General features: G+C 32.2%; 1 long non-coding RNA gene across 3 annotated transcripts; it reads right to left on the bottom strand.

The window, feature by feature from the left end:
- Nucleotides 1-9,840: 9,840 nt before the first annotated feature.
- Nucleotides 9,841-14,953, bottom strand: LOC107003513. 3 transcript variants are annotated; one of them, XR_003575116.1, is made up of 5 exons: nucleotides 14,465-14,953; nucleotides 14,112-14,254; nucleotides 13,910-13,992; nucleotides 13,766-13,831; nucleotides 9,841-10,262 (listed from the first exon to the last, which is right to left on the bottom strand). It is a non-coding gene; the product is annotated as an uncharacterized LOC107003513 (long non-coding RNA). The 3 variants fall into 3 exon arrangements; XR_003575115.1 differs by having other exon boundaries at nucleotides 11,199-13,831; XR_001454677.2 differs by having other exon boundaries at nucleotides 9,841-13,831.
- Between the last annotated feature and the right edge of the window lie 1,966 nt (nucleotides 14,954-16,919).

The raw sequence follows: 16,919 nt of genomic DNA on the forward strand, positions 1-16,919 counted from the left end.
TGGGGGTGGTACGGGGAGAATAGAGGCTAGGAGTGAAAAAATAAAAAATTGAAATTGAAAATATTTTTGTTAAAATAAAGTAAAATTTTATTTTGGGAGGTGAGATGGGGTGGATTGGATGGGGAGATCGAGGGTAGGGGTGAAAAAATTAAATTTGAATTCAAAAATATTTTTTAAAAACAAACTTAATTTTTTAGAAATTGATATTTTAAAAAAAAAATGTAATTTGAAGTTGGATGAGTGTTTTGAAAAATGTTTCCTTAAATTTTGTAGAAAAGTCATTTTCCTTAATTTTGAGAAAAATGAATTAATTTGAAAAACATTTTTCAAAAATTTTATGTTGAACCAAACACACCCTTAGTATCTACAAAAACTAGGTAGGTTTTAAAATTTGACAAGTGGGACCTGTGTAGAATTTTATTGGAAGTTGGTACCTATAGTAATCAAGGTCCCCTGATCTTCTTAAAATATCTCAGAAAATTGTAAACTTTGTTTGGTAGAAAATGTTAGTCACGAGATCAAAATATTTTTATTGTGTAGAAAACCATCTTAGGTGTTCGGATAATTAAATCAAAATATTCTTATTACCTAGAAAATCAGCTTAGGTGTTTTAGTAATAAATCAAAACGGTTTTACTAAGTAAAGGTCAGTTAAGTTTTTTTAATAAATATATATATATATAGGTTTAAGTCATTTGCGGCCCCTCAAAATTGTCTGCGTAGTTCACTTAGACATTTCAATTAGGACTAGTACCTATAAAACACTTTTACCCTCTCAAATTTGAACTATATAGACACTCTGTGCAGATGTGACACAAAAAACATAATTCACATCTTGGTAAGCAGATGAAATTTATATTTTAACATTTTTCCTTTTCCTTTTAAATATTTTTCATTATTTTTTTAAAGAATAACAATCTTTTTACTTCTTCACTCTCTTTCAAAACCAAACAGCTACTACAACCACTTCTCGAATACAATCCATCACTATTTTCCCTAAAAATTTCCTTTTTTTAAAGAAAAATCATCTAATTACACTCTATTTGGAGATCACCAGTTCTTGTCGAATAAAATAAAGATTATTATATATTACTTTTTTACCGAAAAAAATGAGACCATCTATATCTACTGGACCCAAAAAAATGAAGTTCATTATTCAGATATTAGGAGATAAATAAATCCATTTATTTAGTTCTACCGTTCTACATTCTTTGCACTTATTCTTATTATACGTACTTTACTCTCTTCCTCTTCACCTCTGCCCACACACAGTCACATACCCCGTCTTCCTCACAAATTGAACAAAAAAATTTGAAATCGAAATTAAACAAAAAATGAATCTTTTAAGAAAAACCAACAATTTTAATGAGAATAAGAAAAAAGGGATAAAGAGAAATAGAAATAATAAATCACTCATGATATATGTTAAAACCTTTAATTTTTGTAAATGGAGGTTAACAATGGCGGAAACAACTTTTGGGGAAAGAGAGGACTGGAAAGGTTTGAGGTTATGGGGTGCAGGGGTGGGGTTAGGAGTGTATATTTTATTTTTATTTTTTTAGTTTAAAGTATTTTTTTAGAATTTTATTATATTCAAAATTCATTTTTATAATTATATTATATCAAAATTCCACGTGTTCTCATTTGATTCGTCAATTTGTTGCATTAGTATTCATGTGTGTTACGCGCACATTCTCTTTAGATAAAGTGTCAGAAAAATGTTTAGTAGAAAATTATTTTTTAAGATTGAAATGTCTAATAGGAAACAAGGTTTGTTAAAGTGTTCAAGTGAATTCTACGGATAACTTTAAGGGATCACAAATGATTTAAGCCATACATATATATATATATGCATAAACAATTTTAGTTAATGACTCATATATCATTAATATTTTAATAAATTATTTCCACTGTCATCACAGTAGATCTTATGAGACCTATTAAAACTTAGGGGATGCCCTCACCTTTTACTAACTTTTTCTTCTGTTAGCAGTTGCTAGCAGTTCTACATAATAATACATTTTTTTAGGAAAATCTTGGCCGTTTTGATCCTATATACATATATAAGATTATTGAGGATTTGGTAGTTAATTTTGTTTTGGGATGGTTGGAAATTTTCGAGAGAAAAGCTACTAATGGCCCTGCAAAGGCTATAAAAATCAAAATATTTTTATCACTGACAATAATTTAAAATAATTTGAGTGTGGTATTCTTTAGGCATGTTGAGTAGTGGTTAGAGACAATAATGAAAGAAAAAGAAATAGTAAACAAGTCTGTAGACACAATTGTCAGTATATATCTAGCCTAAACCTAAAAATTCACTCTAAATCTATAACAAGTTTCTAAATCTTGATGTCAACTAATATACCAAATCTTATATTTCCTAAATTTCAAGTCCAAGGTTAAGTCTCAAATCCTCCAATATCATAATCAAATGGTATTCATATAATAGAATGCTTGTAATATTGAATTATCTATCTTAGTATAGCAAAATTTGAATTATAACGAGATAATTTTAAAAAAATAATTGATATTTAACCTAACTGAATAGAAAAGTAGATGTGCACTAGGAAAACACCTGCAGAATATAACATATCTCTAATGTTTCACTCTACAGGTATTACTCCCACCCAATAAATCCACCATAATCATTATCCAATGATTAGCCATGACCATGAGCACCAATACACCTTTTTCCCAACTTCGCAAAACACTGCTACAGTAATGAAATTGGAACATTAACGTAGCAAATTTTCATTTAAATTTATGGAAAAGGTTTTTATGAAAGAAAAAAGTTCACCTTTTTAAATATTAAATTTCTTATAACACATTGAATAGTTGACTCTCCCTTTAATTTCTATACCATCTCTATTTTTATTTTTAATTACCATCATGTATACATACGATTTAAATTATGTATAATATATTTTTCTTTATTTTTTTTTACATATAATTTAAATTATGGTATATCTTATTAAAAATTAGTAAGCACAAGTTTATTAATGTTTAAAAGAGAAAATAGTTCATAACACATACAATTCTTCGTTGAATGGTTGCTACACATTTTAATTCTATGAGGGGTCCTATGATCCCTTAGATTATTTTAAAGTGAAATTATTACTTTTAAAAGTCAAAATCATTTTTTTTCAAGCATGGAATACACGCTCTTCACACTTTATCTACCATTCAAATCTAGTTTTTTTTCAAAAGTTTCCCTACTTCTCCTTTATTTATCATACAGAATTCTCAAGTTGATATGAACAGAGGTTAAATATAATACAAATTCATCATAAAATTCTCAAGTTGCAAAGAGCATCAAATATTATCTGAATTACCCATATAAAATTGAATGTGTAATGGATACGAAATGCTCAATAATAATTAAATCGATAGTCTATAATTTTATATTCTTGTCGTGTCATATTTTAGAATCCAAGAACTGAATAAGAAAATGTAGCTCAACTTTAACGGTTATTATAGTTGTACTTTGGAAATGAAAGAATATTTAGAAAGCAATATTGTTAATTAACTTGTTTCTGAAACGAATCTAAACACAAATAATATGTTATCATGTAGCTTCAAATTTTGAGTGGTATAAATTATTTTAATAATACATCGCACATCATCATCGTCTGTTCACTTTGCATTTTTAAATTTAATTTGGTCTATGATGTTGTACCTTGTTATTTTAATTATATATCATGCTTTTCCTTTTACTAAATCCCCCAAAAGGTGGATCCACTTACTTATTCTGTAATAGGTATAAGTCGATCTATTTGTAGACGATAAAATTCGCGTCGAGAAAATAATAATGGAGAACGAAAATATATCGCATCAATCATTTTATTATTTCAAAATCTGACTATTATAATCTCTATGCTTCCACAAAAATCACCTTTACGAATATAAATTCAAGGACTCTTGAGCTTGTTCTTGAATCTTTAATGAACTTGACCTATAACTTTATCTTGATCTGGACTTTAACTTTATCTTCATCTTGACTTTTAATTGAGATGAAGGCTTCGAACTTGATCTTGAATCCGGTGGTCTTGATCTTGATCGTTCTTTGAACAAAAAACATTGAGAATTCAAGCTCACATCACCATTGATGAGCCTTTAGAGAGAAAGCTAGAACATGAAGAAGAAAGGAGAGAAAATTTGTAGATCTGAAACTTATTTTACAAGTGAAATCTTCATTGCTTATATAGCAATTAGAAGCAGAGAAAGAAAGTGAAAAAATATCTACTAACTAATTCATCAGCACAATAAACGAAGTAACAAACTAGCTAATTAACAATCTTGAAATTACTAAAAAAGAAATTCTAACTAACTTTTGAATGATTAGTAATTTAACTAACTAATATTAACCAACTGTTTTCAACACACCCCCTCAAGCTGACGAGTGCATAACATTGATCACTCCAAGCTTGCCTAAAAGATGCACATGTTGAGCCTAACTCAATCATTTCGTCAATATGTCTGCAAGTTGTTTTTGTAAGTGTACATAAGCAGTGTCAACCCGCCTGCTTTGATCTTATCCCGGATGAAATGGCAATCTATTTCAATTTTTTGTTCTTTCATGTAACACCAGTTAGCTGCTAGATGTACAGCTGATTTGCAGTCACTGAAGATAGTAATAGGCAACTGAACATCTACTCCTAATTCTTTGAACAAGCCTAGAAGCAATGTGATTTATGAGACTGCTGAAGCCATGCTTCTGTACTCAGCTTCAGCTGAGCTTCTTGAAACAGTCTGTTGCTTCTTGGATTTCAAGGAAACTGAGGACTCTTCAAACTTAATGACATATCCTGTGATGGATCTTCTTGTGTTAGGACAAGCTGCCCAATCGGAATCACACAAACAAGTAAGTATGTTAGTATGTTCAGAATGCAACCAAACACCTTGAACAACAGTACATTTCAAATACCTAATCACACTAGTAGCAGCTTCCATACGTGACTTCTTGGCGTATTGCATAAACTGACTGAGAGTTTGCACTGCATAGCTTTTATCTGGTCTAGTTCTAGTAGCATAAAACAATTTACCAACCAATATTTGATATGAACTAATGTCATGCAGCACAACATCTGCAGTATAGCCATTTGCTAGATCATGCTCTACTGAAGTCAATCTCAAAATTGAACTCGTGTGGATGCAGGTTTGGCATCAATCAGGCCAGCATCAGCAATACGTTCTAATATATATTTCCTTTGATTTAAAATAATTTCTTCAGAGGACCTCAATACTGCAATGCCTAAGAAGAACTTAAGTTCACCTAGATTAACTTCTGTAATCAATTGTGTGTTACTTCCTCTGATCAATAAGTCATCTACATAGACCAAAACAATGACAAGATCTTCCCCTTTTTTACTGTGAATAATGAGTAATCATGAGCACTCTGAGTAAAATCTGTGGCTTTTAATGCTTTTGTATGTTTCAGGTTCCATTTTCTTGAGGCTTGTTTAAGTCCATACAAAGACTTGAGTAACCTGCATACTTTGTTTTCACCTGGTCTTGCAGAACCCTCAGGCATCTCCATATAGACCTCTTCATCTAAATCACCCTGCAGGAAAGTATTATAGACATCCATCTGGTATAATGTCCAGCCTTTCGATACTGCTAATGCAATGACATATCTGACAGTCACCATCTTGGCAACTGGAGAAAAAGTGTCATGGTAATCCAATCCTTCTTGCTGACTGTATCGTTTTGCCACAAGTCTTACTTTAAACCTTTCTATCTCACCAATTGCCTTGTATTTTACTTTATATATCCACTTAGAACCAACTGTATGTATGCCCTTTGGTAAGTCAACCACTAGCCAAGTATTATTTTCCTCAAGAGCTTTGATTTCCTTCTACATAGCTTGTATCCACCTTTCATCTTTTGCAGCCTGACTAAAGTGCTTAGGTTCCACACATTCTGAAAGCTTTCTTAAAAAACTTCTATACTCAGATCTTAATTTGTCATAATTCAGAGAATTAGCCATAGGATATTTGGTGCTACTATGTCTCTTAGGAATGGCATAGTCTTTCATCCAAATTGGCTCTTTGATGCTTCTTGAAGTTCTTATAATGGAAGAGTCAACATGTGATGGTACTACAGGAAGATTTTCATAAACTTCCATTGTTGGATCAGGATCATGCATCTGATCTACTGAAGAATTCTAAACCTCATCATTCACTACCTGATTATCCTCATTACCTGTGATAGTATCTTCAGGCTCCCCATTATCTTCATTATAGAACTCATCCCCAATACCTTGACTTTCTACTGTCTCCAAAGGTGAAACATGCACAACAACTGAGGAATCAATTTTTTGAGGTATCACCTTAACAAATGGAAAAATTTCTTCATGAAAGATCACATCTTTATTCACATACATCTTAGTAGAATTGATGTCCAACAATATATAACCCTTCTGTAAGTCTGAATACCCTAAGAGAATGGCAGGATTAGCTCTTGATGAGAATTTATCCCCTTTGGGCACTGTTGTAGCATAACAAAGACAACCTATGACTCTTAGATGAGACAAATTTGGCTGTTTACAATGAAGTAATTTATTCATTAAGTAATTTACAAATAGCTGATGAAGGTAATTTATTCATTAAGTACACTGCAGTATTGATGCAATAACCCCAAAATCTGATAGGTAAATGAGCTTTGAATATTGATAGCCCTAGCAATATTAAGGATGTGTCTGTGCTTTCTCTCAACCACACCATTTTTCTGTGGTGTGTGAGCACAGCTGCTTTGATGCAATATACCTAGATGATTGAAAAAATCTCTACATTGTGAATTGAGGAACTCTATGCCATTGTTAGATCTCACAATCTTGACATAATAATCAAACTGAGTCTTAATCATGGAAAATAATTTTTTGATAGCCACGATGGTTTCAAATTTTAATTGCAATAAGCGAACCCATACAAATCTACTATATTCATCTACTATTGTAAAGAAGTAATGCTTTCTATCTAGAGTAGGGGTCACATCAAACATCATGCATGCTCTAGTAGTACTAATAGGAAAAGTAAGTCTAGTTTGCTTAGCTAAATGGCAAACAGGGCAGTGTGTATATACTTCATCACCTTTACTACTTGTAGCTAATTTGAGATGTCTCAATATTTGTTGAGATGGATGTCCAAACCTTTTGTGCCATAGATTTGTGTCCTATATTGTAGCTCCTGCAACTACTATTTCCTGAGCACACCTTATTTCCTCCTTCTGTTTAGGTGTAAAGTCAGCTTTAAAGCTGTGTAATCCAACTTCTTCTCTACTAATCCCCTTCACCGTGCCACTGCAAAGGTCCTGAAACACACAAAAATCAGGATAAAATGATGCAAAACAATTTAGTTCCCTTGTGATTTTTGACACCGATAACAAGCTGAACTTGAAATCTGGCACATGTAGGACACTTCTAGCCACTTCACTTTCAAAAATAGGTGTTTCACCAACATGACTGACTGTAACCTTGTCACCTGTTGGAAGATGAACTTCATTCTTCTGTGACTTGGTTAGTTAATGTCTCTTAGTCAGTAATTGTTTGTTTGCTATGATATGATCAGTCGCACCTGAATTAACAATCCAATCCTAATTAAGAGAGTTTTTCATTAAGCAAGCAGTAATACCTGCCATATTGACTTGTTTTGTCTTTTGCACATCCTTGTTCAGCATCTCTAATTTTTTCTTGTACTCGTTCTCAGTAAATGTTTGTCCCTTTGGCAAGTTACGTTTTCCACCTGGCTAGTTGATGCAGTGTTAGAATGATCACAGTGATCCTTAGAGATGTTGTTTGAAGATTGATATTCTCTTTTAGATCCACCAGTATTTCCTTAACTTTGTCCTCCATGGCCATTGAATTGGCTTGTGCTTGTACAATTTCTCATGTTCCCATTCCCATTTTCATAGCCTGGTTTCTTCTTTTGTTTCCAGTCACTTGGATATCCAATCAACTTGTAGCAATTATTCTTGGTGTGACCAAGCAAATGACAGTACTCACACTTCTTTCCTTTGTAGTATTCCTTTCCAGTTCCTTGATTCCTGTTTACATTCATTGCCATTGAACTTGACTTCTCAATTGCATTATCCATATAACTTGAGTGTTGGATCTCATCCTCTATAATCATTGCATAAGCTTGATGCAGAGATGGTGTAGTCCCTTTAAGTAGTATATGTCTACGAGCATGTTCATATGATTCATTTAGGCCACTTAGAAATTGAATCAACCTCATTTGCTCCAAGTGATCATTATATTCCACACCATATGGCACTTGGTATTATAGCATCATATTCATTCCACAATGTTTTCAATTTTGAGAAGTAATGAGATACAGTATATGTACCTTGTGAAAGAGTAGTGATATCTCTATGCAATTGATAGATCCTTACTCGATTTACCTTCTCAAATCTTTCCTTGAGATCGTTTCACACTGAGAAATAATTTGTGGCATATATAATACCACTAATAAGCTCTTCACTAATTGTGTTCATCAGCCAAGACAACACAATCGCATTTCATGTTTCCCACTACTCATACAGTTCTTCTCTGTACAAAGATCTGGTGCACGCACAAGTCACAAACCATACATTCTCTTCCCTAACAGTACAATCCTCATTGACCTGCTCCAAATTCAATAATTCTCAGATCCAATCAACTTAATGGGTCTGAAGTTCCAATGGACAAAGGATCATTCTAACCTATCATCACTCCCACCATTTCTGCAGATCTTAAGCTACAGACTTCACCAACTAGTAGAGATCAAAACTCAACTAATTTCACATATAACTCTGCTCTTATATCATGAACAAAAAACAATGAGCATTCAAGCTCACAACACCATTGATGAGCCTTTAGAGAGAAAGATAGAACATGAAGAAGAAAGGAGAGAAAAATTATATTGATCTGAAACTTATTTTACAACTGAAATCCTTCACCGCTTATATGGCAATTAGAAGCAGAGAAAGAAAGTGAAAAAATATCTACTAACTAATTCATCAGCACAATAAACGAGGTAACAAACTAGCTAACTAACAATCTGGAAATTACTAAAAAAGACATTCTAACTAACTTTTAAATGATTAGTTATTTAACTAACATTAACCAACTGTTTTCAACATTCTTGAACTTGATTTTGACTTGAACTTTATCTTGATCTTTAACTTTATCTTGATCTTGAATTCAAGGGTTTCGAGCTTGATCTTGAATCAGGTGGTCTTTTGATCTTTCTTGAACGCTTGAATTCGTTAATTCTTAAACTTGAACACTTAATTTCTTGAATTCTTAAACTTATAGCTTGTAGAGAAATTTGTGGTTTTTGATCCGTGAACTTCCTCTAGCTTCCTCTTTAGAATTCTTGGTTCCTTTTTATGAATGATGAGGACTCCTATTTATAGTTTTAGAATCAAGGAGTATTGATAGGAATAGGATTCCTTTCGGCCAATCAGATTTAAGTGAGATGATATATGACCTTTATTGAGTGGGTTTTAATTAAATCAATATTTATCAGATTTATATAATTAACTCAATTATATTAATTCATAATATTTATTTGGAATAACATATTCATAAATTTAATATAATCCGGATATTATAAATTTATATTTGATAAATTTTAAATGACTATACTATTCTTTGTATCTAATTCTTTTATCACTTAAAAGAAGTTCCTTGGGCTATATTCAAATTAGATAGAGCATGGCTCGTGCTTAACATTATAAGTTTCATGAAAATTGTTGGAATATATAATTGTTGCACTATGCACGTATATTTTACCTTCATAATGTATTCATGTTCGTCAAGTTGGTGTAGCCATGTAACTATTAAGATGAGCAACCAAAATACAATATCAAACGTTACCAAGTACTTGCAGCAACTCTAGCAAAGTTTACATACATATATTTATTAATACTTGTACAACCCAGGGGCATGTCTCTTTGTTATCGAACTATGGAAGAACACAAAAGCATGATATTTTCATAATAACAAGGGTGAAGGAGCATATCTGTCTTTTTAAAAAAATTTCTATCGTACAGAGTCGCTAGTTTTGTTTTAGTTCCTTCCTCGCACACATCCATCACTGTTTCAACAGCTGATTTTCAGCGTACATTAGCTTCTCCGAGCTACTGCTATTCCATTAGTGACAATATTCAATTTTAGCAGAGCTACTGCTATTCCATTAGTGACAATATTCAATTTTAGCAGTGATTCTTCGTCACACGAAGATTTTCTTCAATATGATCCAAAGTGGTGAAATGTTCCTTCTATTTACAAAACAATACAAATTGTTATTTGAAAAATCAGTTCTCAACATTCAGAGCTCGCAATTATTAAAAATAGGTAATTAGAACATGATATATATTTTATATACATATCTTATCAAAGGAACTGTTCCACTGTTTATAGTCAATAGTTGAAGTAGAGATGCCATGTCATTGCACTACTATAGCAAATCTAAGAAATAGAAACAGTAGATTGATCGATCAGTTTAAATGGACCTATCAAGTTGTAAATTCATCTATCTACCTTTTTAGATTAATTTAGAAATGGTTGTTCATCATTGAGCTATAGTATGTTCAAAATGCTCAATCCATACTAATATTATATAATGTTATTTTGCATTCCTTTCAGCTGAATATAAAACACATTCTTTTAGCTACGTGGGACTGAAGTTTGTTGATGTTCACCTTGCTTTGAGCACGATTCAAAACTCCTATTTCCCAAATTTGTTCTTCTGGTCTCCCAAAATCCTCAGTGTTAGTTGCAGGTACAATTCAAAACATCTAAAATCCTCACTGTTAGCCCTGAGGACCATTCAACACTCCCTCCTCTTTATATGAAGACGTGGTTGTTTGAGTACACTTGACGGGAGGTTGGAATTTGCTGCATAGGTCCTTTATTCTTTTCAACCTAAGGATTTGAGGTGATTAATTTTTCCCCATAAATTGTTGTTTTCTCGGCCAATTTGTTCTTTTCTTCATCAATATTTTTTTCCTATTTTATATTTTTAGAAGATATTCTTTCTAAATTTATGCATTGTTATTTTTATGAGGATTTCCCCACCTTCCTTTTGTACAATGCAAAACATAGCACTTAAGTTATCAAATGATTAATCAAGTGAAGTTAACACACTTTCAGAAATAAGCATCACAGCAAGTACCTGAAATGTTGTTGTAAAAGAAAATGAGTATGAAGCAAACCTATGTGTCTTCCCACAAGAGCGACAACTATCTTCTAGCCATCTAAATCAAGTGATTGCATCAAAACCATCCAAAGAGCCAACACAGTCCCAAAGCAGTTGAAAATGTCAAAACAAAGATAGAAAAAACTGATAAAGAACTAGAAAAAAACTAAAGGTTTTGATGAGAGAATCTATATGTAACAATCCAACGCCTCATTTTAAGTATTAGCACCCCATTCCTTGATGTAAAGCTACCTGTAGATACATACAATGTTTTGGGATATGTTGGGAAGTTCGATTTGGGATTCAAGGGTTTTGGGGGTGTTTCTACACACTTCGAATAGATTTTGCTAGTGCAGATTTTCTACTAATACAACATGCATCGTGATCCTAGGTAGTACAAATTTATCTAGTCCTAGAAACTTAAAACAAATTTAGGTAGTACAAATTAAGCTACTGTAGATTTTGGTCTAGCCTTTTCACCTCCGATCAATGAGCGCCTAAGCTTTTGGTCAATCAATCCAACCTAATTTACAAGGCTTATGAATTGGTCTAGCGCTCCGGTTATGGGTATTTTAGATAAACAACAAATAACTCTACTACTTGATAGGGAATAAAATTTCAACATAACCATAATTCAAGAGTCTTTAATTTGACTTTCCATTCTGATGATTCATAAAGACTTTGAGGCATTTTAAATTTTACTATTACAACATGGATGGAACAGAAGATAGAAAATAATAATTGACATGACAAGGAGCATTGAAATATTTTATCATTTGAATGGTGTACATACTAGTGGCTAATTGAGTAATCTCAGTAGGTATATTAGAAGTCAATGCAAACACTATTGTGAAGTATAATATACAAATAAGATTATCAACAGCCAATCAAGCAGCAACAACTGATGGTGATGTCTGCAGAGCTTTGAAAATAAGTACATTGATGACAGCTGAAAGGTAGTAGGCAATCTTTACAGCCATTGATAAATGAATTACGGAAATATCAAATTGTAGATAACTTACTATGTAGCATAGCTGTCTTCCATAGCAAAATAATAATCATCACAACTACAGATGCATACATCATTAAATGACATCAAGTTTGCTATATTTTCAACGACTTCTTTATCTGTAATGTTCTCCATTAGCTACGTCAACTAATATTAAAGGCTGTCAAATAGTAACTATCATGATGAAATAGAATTCTCTTCTATGCGGATACATTGTGTCTTTGTTGTTATACAAAGGCTAGCGTTGTCTTTAGTAGAAGAGGTGAAAATTCAATGTGATATGCGCAATCAAAAATCCAAATAGACGAAAGCATATGCAACAATAAAATATACAAATGAAAAATCGTAACTCAAAGCAACAATACTAATTAGATAAGAAGTCATATTTTTGATAAATTTTCGCTAAGAAGAAGCAAGAACAATTTCTCAGAGAAATAAGGGACACACCCTCACTTTTTTCTTTAAATAACTAAACCTAGAAATCTGTACAACTTTTCCTGCACAACGACTAATAAAATTATGTTAGGCAGTTAGTATTTCAAAAGAGTTAGTTAACACTGTGACGGTAGTTAGTTAATTGAGGCCTCAGTTAGTGCAAGATTGGCCAATTCAGCCGTTCATTCAGGTTGTGTATAAATACAAATCGTAGTTGTACATTGATCTTTCTTCGACTTTCTAAACTTTGTTAGCTAAGACTCAGATTTTCTTTTGTTAGCTATCATCTTCTTCTAGTTTATCTCCTACATTTACTATCTTCTTGTATGTTTTGATTAAGAATAAATGAATCATAATCATTAAACATAACTACAAAAGACTATCTCACTATTCATTTAACTAAACTTATAGTGTCAAAGCTTAGCCTCACTTACTGATAAAAAAATTAAGGGAAAAGAGTATAATATGAAATTTTATCAAGTATTTTCTTTAACATGTTTACACATAAAAACTTTTATGAGTATTAGCTTAAACAGTTGGACCCATCATCACACCAAGTTTGTCAAGCACAGACGCACAAATGTATGCTCATTCAAGCTCTGTCCTAAAAGAGCACATTTACACCCCTACCTGTATAGCACCAGGAAGTTGCATATCCAATTAATAGTTGTATTAAAACTACAGTAGATGTTCAATATTGAACTAATTGCATTTTCTTGATGTCCTTTCTGTAAAATCTATTACTTCATCAAAAGAAGTATTCCAACAGATGTTCGATAAAGTCGATACTTAGTTAATGTTCAGCTACGAAGTCTACATCATCTCGAGTTCGTACTTTTTCCCCTGTGACTTGTGAGCATGCACAACATTTGTGTTGCATCTCAATAGTTGTACATTAACATTGAGAAATGCATATTAATTTCATGTAACTTCAGTGAATCAAGAATGTAAATTAACCAAACAGATTCTAATCGATCAAGAATAAGGTAAATAATAATCTGAGAATATATAAAAGACAGAAAATAATGAATCACAAAAGTGAAAGATGTTATCTAATTTCTCATAAACTTATCAACAGGACAAAATTATGGAGAATGAAAGAGGCAATAAAATACTATCGACTGACATGTAGTACTAACCTTTAGGGATTTTGTTCATAGAGCCTTTCTGTATTCTCATTGAATTCTTCCTAATACCATATACACCTATGAAATTGAGACAAAATAGTGAATTAGTACATGGATGTGAAAAAACAGTTAAAAGGAAGAGTTCCAAAAGCTCACAAGATTTCTGGAAAAATTTACTTGATTCTCTCTTTTTTCTTGCAACATCCATTTCATAGTGATGGAAAACTTGTTAACTTTTTCTAATTCCACGTTAAAAACACATAAAAAGTAACATCAAGAACTCAGAAAAATAAAATAATTAAACCCAAAAAAACTGGAAAGGAAACCCAAACATATTATGATTTGAATGAAAAATCACCTCCAATTTCGATATCCAAATGTAAAATTTCATCACCAAATTGATGCACCAGCTCGAAACTCGTATTGCTCTCCTCTAATTTCGATCAATTTGCTCTTCCTCTTCGAAAATGTACTACCTCCTTTTCAATGTCTCTTCTTCTCCTTCTCCACCAAGAGTAAGAATGGGAAGAATGAAAAAAAATTATGGAAAAATATAGAAGATGACAGCAGGATGCGACAATGTGCACAATATTTTATGAAAAATCAGAATGTGCATGTCCAGGTTGAAGCTAAAAGGGGGATTTCTAGTAAATCAAGATAAAAGTACAAATATTGTAGGAATCACAAAAACAAAGCTCCAATTATGCTTACCGTTGAACATCAATAAATAACAAAGCTTCCTAGTAAATGAACAAAGATTGTTGATCTTCTCAACTGTAATACCTTTAAAACAACTTATGTTAAACTAGAGTCTAATTCTTGTGTCTTAATGTTTTGAATTACTAAAATGGGTTATAATGTTTCTAGGAGGTAGTGGTTAAAGTTTCATGAATATTGGAGGTCAAACGTCCATGACGTTCGAAAGGTTTGCCTTGAAACGACCTTGTGTGTCTTAGTGTGTTTCATGGAGTTTTACATGTCCGTTTTAGATGAAATTGATGTGAGAGGTCCTAAACTTGTATAAAATCATATTCGAGTTGGAACCGTTTGGAAAAACATCCCCAAAGACCAACCAAGGGTCCTTGAGGAAGGACCCATCTTGGTGGCCAAAACTGCCTAAGGCAGACCCACCTACGGAGGCAATCGACGCCCAGTAGGCTGGTCAACGCCCCGTAGGTGGAGGGAGTCGATAGAAATTGTTTTCCTTTTAATTAGAATTGGAGTTTGAGTTTTGAATAATTTTTTTTTTTAATAAGGAACACTCTCCATCACAAATGGGACCGGATCCTACACGATTAAATCCAAAATAATCAAACTCTAATATATATATATATATATATATATATATATAAAACTTCAGTAAAAAAAATATTATGACATTATGATTTTCAAAGTTTATCCAACGCTTAGCTCAGGACCTCACTACTCATCGCATTTGATTTAGTATTACTACGGCACATGAATAACTTCGAGTCATAATGATATTACTAAAAAGCGTCTTTATGAGAAATTGACAAAAACTAAAGAAATTAAGGAAGCAAATAAATGAAAAGCCAACAAACCGTCTGACCAAGGGTCCCATTATCACCACATTTAAGAAACAATAGGACCTGGAATCTTTGATTAAAATAATAAGTAGCAAAACAAAAATCCAAAAAAATATGCCTACTCAACATGTCTATTTCCTTCCCTCAAATGTTTAGATATTTTTTTTCAATTTTTTTTGAATCTCATTAAGTACCATTAAACTATTTCTATGATTTTCTAATTTTATTAATAGAAAGTTAAAAATAGTTTGCGTGAACTTAAAATACTTTTCCATCTTATTGGATGTTGTTTTCTACTCTGTCTAATCCTTTTTGGATTTTATTCTTTTAAAAGATTAATACCTATTAAAGGAGTATTCAGTTGTAAAGTCGGAAGTTTCATACAAAAAAGTGATATATATATGTATGAAAATAATTTTTGACTATATGCTTTATATAATTTTCTATATACATATTATAATTTTTTGATGAAGAGTGTTCAACTGACCATCCTTTACTGCATCTCATGACATATAAATACTATCAGGTCAAAGAGATGGTTTGTGTAAAAAAGGAAATGAGGAAAACTTGCCTCTGCTTCAACTTCAAGAACTCATTTTCAAGAACTCATTTTTATTTTCATCTAAATGCAGTTTTCTTAATGTTAGAAACAAAGGTAAAGTACACTCACTGAAAATTTTGAAAGATTTTTTTGGTATTTTTGTCACATCTTAAGGACTAATTTGATGGGTTGTAATGACAGAGAGTAGAAGTGGATTGGTGAATCTATACAAGGATATGGAGGCTTGTGCAGGATACAATTATATACAAGTCATGTGGGAGATGATTCACTCCAATGTCAATGAAACCAAATGCAAGAAAAAGCCTCTTTGTTGGAGATTTCTTAACAAAATTAGAGTTTAATACATGTAGAATGTGCTTGTTTCTTTCTCATAGGAATTGAGACCTCATTAAGTACAAGTCTGATACAAGTGAAACGAGTTTACTTAGACATCATCGAGTTGTTTTGATTATGTCCTCTGTTCCATCATTGTGCATTGGATGGACGATGAGGGCTCTTATTGACTATGATAAGATCTTTACTCATAATAGGTGGAGTCATATATAAGTCATAAGTGGAACGGAACTTTTGAATTGTGGGTACATGATCCTTCCTTTACATGTGAGACGACCTATTGCTCTTGCAATTTGGGATCCTCATTTTGATCATCAATATTCGACTTCTTTAAGTTGTTCTTGATCAATCCCAAAGTTTTTAACTCTTTTGCTGATTTTCCTAGTTCTGTTAACGAAATCATGACTAGGGATAGATGGAAGTGAGATTTCAACCCCATTGATGGATGGCCCTTTATATATTAAGTAGTCGAGAGGTCTGTAAAATTAGGTCTTAGACCTAACTCACACTCCAAAAGGTAGGTAAAATGAATAAGGATTGTACAAGCCTACTAACAATATGAGACTCTTACATTCTTCAACTAGGAACACCTTTTGTAAAGATTACATCTACTTAGAAATAAACTAGCATATTTAGCTAGATGAGAGCAATGGTTTAAATCCTCATCAAACTACTTTTATTTCTTGAAAGCAAGCTGCCATATTATTCTTCTAGGATCAAGTCT

Source organism: Solanum pennellii, chromosome 11, assembly GCF_001406875.1.
Source record: "Solanum pennellii chromosome 11, SPENNV200".
In the NCBI taxonomy this organism is placed as follows: Eukaryota; Viridiplantae; Streptophyta; class Magnoliopsida; order Solanales; family Solanaceae; genus Solanum; species Solanum pennellii.